Source organism: Thunnus maccoyii, chromosome 12 (assembly GCF_910596095.1).
Source record: "Thunnus maccoyii chromosome 12, fThuMac1.1, whole genome shotgun sequence".
Lineage (NCBI taxonomy): Eukaryota > Metazoa > Chordata > Actinopteri > Scombriformes > Scombridae > Thunnus > Thunnus maccoyii.
This window is the reverse complement of record NC_056544.1, coordinates 30,317,623-30,323,380: the sequence shown is the minus strand read 5'-3', so window position 1 is coordinate 30,323,380 and position 5,758 is coordinate 30,317,623. Positions and strand designations below refer to the sequence as shown.

At 37.1% G+C, this 5,758-nt stretch overlaps 1 long non-coding RNA gene across 1 annotated transcript; it reads left to right on the top strand.

The window, feature by feature from the left end:
- The first annotated feature begins 2,807 nt into the window (after positions 1–2,807).
- LOC121908087 lies at positions 2,808–4,605 on the top strand. Its single transcript, XR_006099169.1, has 3 exons — positions 2,808–3,052; positions 3,195–3,239; positions 3,794–4,605. It is a non-coding gene; the product is annotated as an uncharacterized LOC121908087 (long non-coding RNA).
- The last annotated feature ends 1,153 nt before the right edge of the window (positions 4,606–5,758 follow it).

Genomic DNA, 5,758 nt, shown 5'->3' with positions numbered 1-5,758 from the left:
TGCCTGTTTGTTTTTTTTTAAATTGGTATTTTCCATTAAAAAACCCTAATTAATGTCCCTCTAATGCAAGTTGTAACCAGACTGTCCAAGTGTGTGTTTATATAAAAGTTTGTAATGAGCGAATGACTGACTGAGAAAGTGACTGAGTCACTATGAGTAACCAAGACTAATTCAGTGAGTATCTGAAAAGTGTGGCTAAGAGACTGATTGTGTGGGTGGGTGAGAGGGTTCGCTGTCCCATTCAAGAGTCCGTTAGTTTCTTTAGGAGACTGAACACACAAGGGTTGACTGATGTCATCTTTCTCCATCTCCAGTGAAAGGACAGGGTGCCTCTCAGTGTTTATCCCCGTGAACCACCTGAAAAACAAAAACAGTGTGTATCATAAACTGTAGTAGTAGTATAAATAGCACACTTCAGTGTTGCATTCCCAGATGGATGCAACACTGAAGGACTGGGATATTGCTGATGTGTTTCATATAGGCCACTAGAGTAATAAATCTACAAGTACACAACACTACACAGACAGCGATGGGATATTATCGACATAAAATTAAGTTATTTGGGCATGTTGTCATATAACACAAAGTAAAATGAAACTCACTGTGTAATTTAGAGCATCAGAATCACAAGTCCAGCTCCGCTCTCAGAAATGTTGACTTGCTGCTGAAACAAGACATTTTAGCAACAGTACAGATGTGGTAGTTAGCAAGACTGATTTCAAAACTTAACTCCTGCATCTTCAGTCCTATGCCTTTTACATTTCAACGGAATTAAATTCACTTCAGGAAAACTATTTAAGCAAAAACTCCAAATCGTCAAGATTTGTCAGTAAGTAGGAAAGAATCTCAAAGAATAGATCACAGGCTTAAGGAAAAAAAAAATATACCAGTAAAATAGCTTTTTGTTTGATGTTGTGATCGGATGACACGGTACCAAATCGTTATCATGACAAAAGCAAGGGCATATAGCACAATTCAAACTGATTGGAAATGTAATGTATTTTGACAATGCTGCCAAGCAAAGCAAAAAGGAACTCACCTGGTGATTTGCTGGATGAAGATGGGTGAGAAAAAAAATAAATAAAAGTCATTCGCCGCTGTCCAGGTGCACATGTGCCAACTCTACTGAGAGCTGCTGCCGGCTGCTGCTACAATAGTGTGATCGCTTGCAGTAATCACACTAATTATCAGCCTTGACCTACAGTATTACATACACACATGCTGACACTCACATAGTTTGGACATGGGGATGAAGGGACTGTTTAGTACAACCCCAGAAGTTAAGAGATATTACAACACCATAATGTAAAGCTGTCTGTTCCCTTTTACTCAGCATCTACTGATCACTGTCTGTCTCTCACCCCTTCTCATTTTTTGACCCACTAGTGTTCTGTTTATTTTCTTACATGAATAGATAATGGGCAAAAAGCAAATCTCTTCATTTACATGCAATACAATTTAAAAGTTAAATTAAATCCTAAAGGATTTTGGATCAAAAAGACAATTGACAAGATAGGAAACAAGAAAAATGAAACATTTCTGCAACCCTTTCTGGCTTTGTACAATTATTTGCTGTTTTACTGTGAAATAAAGTTTTACCTGTGAGGAAGCTTTGCCAGAGTGTCAAGGAAGGTGATAAGTGACAGACTCAGAGGCTACCAAATGAAAACAAGCAAAATCAAACTTACCTTCACACAGCTACACTGACATCCTCTTTGGTTTCTGCTCTCTTCTAAACTAACATCTCTCCCTTTAAATAGGCCCTGAAATCTGTCAAGGCAGAACCATATTTCTACCAGGGGTGTCCTTTCCCTTAGACCAACAACTGGTGAATGACAATGTCACTTGTATCAGTTAACATTGTTTACACAAACATCAACAACAGCATTGTTCCTTATCGTAAACCAAATTAAGTACAAATAACATAAATACAAAACCAAACATTTAACTAAATAAAATAAATTCCCCTCACACTTGGTCTAACCCATGCATCACTGGTGATGTCAGCAAGATCTTAAAACCAGGAAGTGGTTCATTTTGTCTCCTGGCCGCATGGTGGGTGAGTATGGTGGCTTAGAAGCTAAGCTAATCTATAACTCAAGAAACAATAAATAATGATCTTCAATACTTTTCTGTCTTGATTGAACCATAAATGACAGCAATGTGACTGGCTAAACAAACAAATGACAAGTATGGCAGGAAATACAATGTTTAATGGAGACAAAATGGAGGTCTCACCCACTTTTTCACAGCCTCTAAAAACTATTCAGACAAAACAATCCTAGAACTACTTTCCTCCTCTGATCTTAAGATTTGATATATTTGATACTGACATAGTCAAAACTCTTTTTTTTAACCAGGAAAATTAAGCTAAATAATTTGGTTTTGGATATAAATAGCTTGACTCAACCTGTGAATACTGAACTGTGTTACTATTGAACATACTGTATGTTTGTATGCTAAGTCCTTCATGTATTTTAAGTTAACATCCGTTGTCATTTCTCTTTTCTCTTAGACTCAAGTGAAACATGCGTGCTGAGGTTCCTTGAGCTTCAAAGAAATCTCGGTATGATGTATGCTGAAATACTGTTGGTATTGCTTGAATTATTCCAACGATTATTTCTTGACTCATCAATTAATTGTGTTGTCTATAAACTGTCAATGTTAGTGTCATTTGCAGAAGCCCAAGGGAACTTCTTCAAATGTCTTGTTTCGTCCGACCAACAGTCCCAAACCCCGAGATATTCAATTCACAGTGATGTAACATAAAGAAAAGCAGCAAATCCGCATATTTGAGAAGCAGGAACAAACACATTTTTGGCATTTTTTCTTGTGAAACAATTATATAAAATTAAGATATTATTGCTGATTCATTTTCTATTGATCAACTTTATCAATTTAACATTGTAGCTCCACTTCAAACCCTGCCCATATTACATTTGAAGTTTTTACTTGACTGTTATTTTGTAAACTAATCAAAAGTTCATATTCATGTGTTTTGTACACATTTAGGACTAAATCACTCACTCACCAGAAAGGTGCTATTGTATTGGTAAGTCAGATAAATATTTATATTTTGCATTTTAAAAAGTCACTTAAGCATTTCATTGTGAAGTCCTTGTTAACTGGAATAATTAGCAATTAGGACTGTAACACAAATTATTTCATGTTTTTTGATAAATCTGTTCCCGCAGGATCTAATTGACTGAGTGACATTGCCCCTTGTACAGCAATCAGAGGTATGTTTTAAATTTGATTTTCTCTGCATCAGGAGCAGTATATTTGTATATACGTATTGAATTATTCAAGAATATGTAGACTCAGTGCTTTTTATGTACTGAGCTATTACCAGACTGAATATCTGTCTGAACCCTGTTCAGACCAAAAATGGTCTGTATCAGTGTTGGCATGATGCTTCAGGTAGCAGTGAGATGATGAAATATGATACAAGAAGTCCAGTTTGAGGGATAGATCCATGCGTTTTGAGACTATTCAGATGCCAAAACACTGCATAGCACTTTATAATACTGCAAGTCAGTATTTTACAACCCTGGCAAGTTTGTAAAGTCTGGAAACATTGCCGCAAACATTTTTATACATATATATAATTCTCAAACACTAGCTTGGGCAACAATGGTTGTTTGAAAAAAAAAAATGTTTTAAAAAAAAAATAGAACCATCATAATATTATTTTTTTGGAAATTACATTAGTCGAACTGTTACACTGTTTTGTGCTTGATGTTTGTGTGATGTATAATTATTTGTGTAATAATTATTACTTTTTCATTTTCAGTCTAGAACAAAATGTTCATGAAAATGAGATGCACTCTGCGTGAGCGCGAGGGGTCTCTGAGTTCTTCAAGACCAGCAGTGTAACTTCTCAGTACACTCACAGAAATGTCAATATCTATCAGTACAGTGTTGACATAACATATTGTATGGGAAACGAACTTGAACTCCTCCTGTAGCATTCTCAAAATTTAAGTAGACTCAAGGATAGGTTTGGACTTTTTCAAGTCTATCTCAATACAATATTCAAATGTCAAATGTAAATCGACAAAGTTATTAGTGGGCGGAAATTATTCGTCCTATCTCCATAATAGCCGCAAAGCAGTCCCTTCCTATCAGGTAGGATGAGTCTCTAAACGGTCTGCAGAATTACATTGAGTGTGTTTTGCCAGTTATCAAGTGGCTCCACATGATCACAGCTGATGGAGACCACTGTCCAGTGAGAGCTTGATTCTAACTGATGCTACCTGGATGAGATGTCCCAAACTGATTTACTGCACAATAGTTGATGCTTCATATGATGTTCACTGTCTGTGTAGATTAGTCACTGCATAAATGCCTATCGATAGATGCCTGTTTTTTGTCTAGCTGTCAACATATCCACATTTCTATTTATTTTTTGAGACATTGAGTGTACAAACCTGTTGATGAGGAGGTTCACTCAGTGTGACACCTGCTGGTCATTTTTTGTAACTACTTTTGGCATGCTTGCTGTTGGTTCTATGCCATTGATCTCTGTAATTATTGAGAGCTCATAGTACCCTAATACCCCACTAGAAAACTGCACTCCCAGAATGCAGCTTACTGGTGGTTCCTACAGTCTCCAAAAGTAGAATGGGAGGCAGAGCCTTCAACTATCAGGCTCCTCTCTTGTGGAGCCATCTTCCAGATTCGGTCCGGGGGGGCAGACACCCTGAAAACTTTCCTTTTTGATAAAGCTTATAGTTAGGGCCGACCAAGCTCACCTTGGACCAGCCCTTAGTAATGCTGCTGTAGGCCTAGACTGCCGGGGACTTCCATTGATGCACTGAGCTCCTCTCTCCTCCTCCTCCTCCTCTCCATCTGTTTGTATTCATTTACCATTAATGCATGTTACTAACTTGACTTCTTTCCCGGAGTTCTTTGTGCTTTCTCATCTCAGGAAACCCCATGGACCGCACTGACGTGGGGATGTCCTTCTCCTGCTGTTCCTGCTGTTGCTAGTCATCTATCTATTGTTATTGTTGTTGCTGTTGTTGTTCTGCTTCTCTGACCCACTGTGTACAGTATTGTAAATATATTTAATAGCCCAGTTTCTGTAGGGGTGGATGGCATTTTTTTTAAATATCTTTCCTCCTCTTTCTTTTAAGTTAGGAGTTATGTCAGTGATTTGTATTTTTGTTTCTTTATGTTTAAATAGGTCATTTTATTTTGATTAGCTTTAGTTTCCTTTTGTTTTTTTGCTGTTAACTCACCCTGAAACCACAACTATGAAATAAACATGTAAAGGCTGCAAAATCCCTTGTTGCTGCTGTTTTTTTTTTTTTTTTTGGCAGCTGGGGAGAGGGAGTGTCATTTTCATGTTGCGCCAGGGTTTCATTTCATCTTATTCTTTTGCTTCTCCCAGTTTAAAGGCCCCTAATGATAGACCCACATAGATGTTTTTGCCTATTTTGCTTGATTAGACCTCTACTTAGCAGTGTGTGGGCCTGTATAGACTGTCTTTGATTGACATCTCGCCTTTCCAATCCACTGGAGATAGAAATATGAACGTATATTCAGACTATACAATATATATCTAAAAAACACAGCAGTAGAGTGGACAAAAGAGTCATTAAGTTTCATTCAGTGTATTCTGCTCATTCATCATTCACCACAGTTGGATCACTCATTCAGTATACAGCAGTTTTAAATGTTTAGTGTGTTCATAATGGAAAAGTGACAAAATTGACTTTTGATTTATTTTTGTGTGTGCTATTGATGGATAATA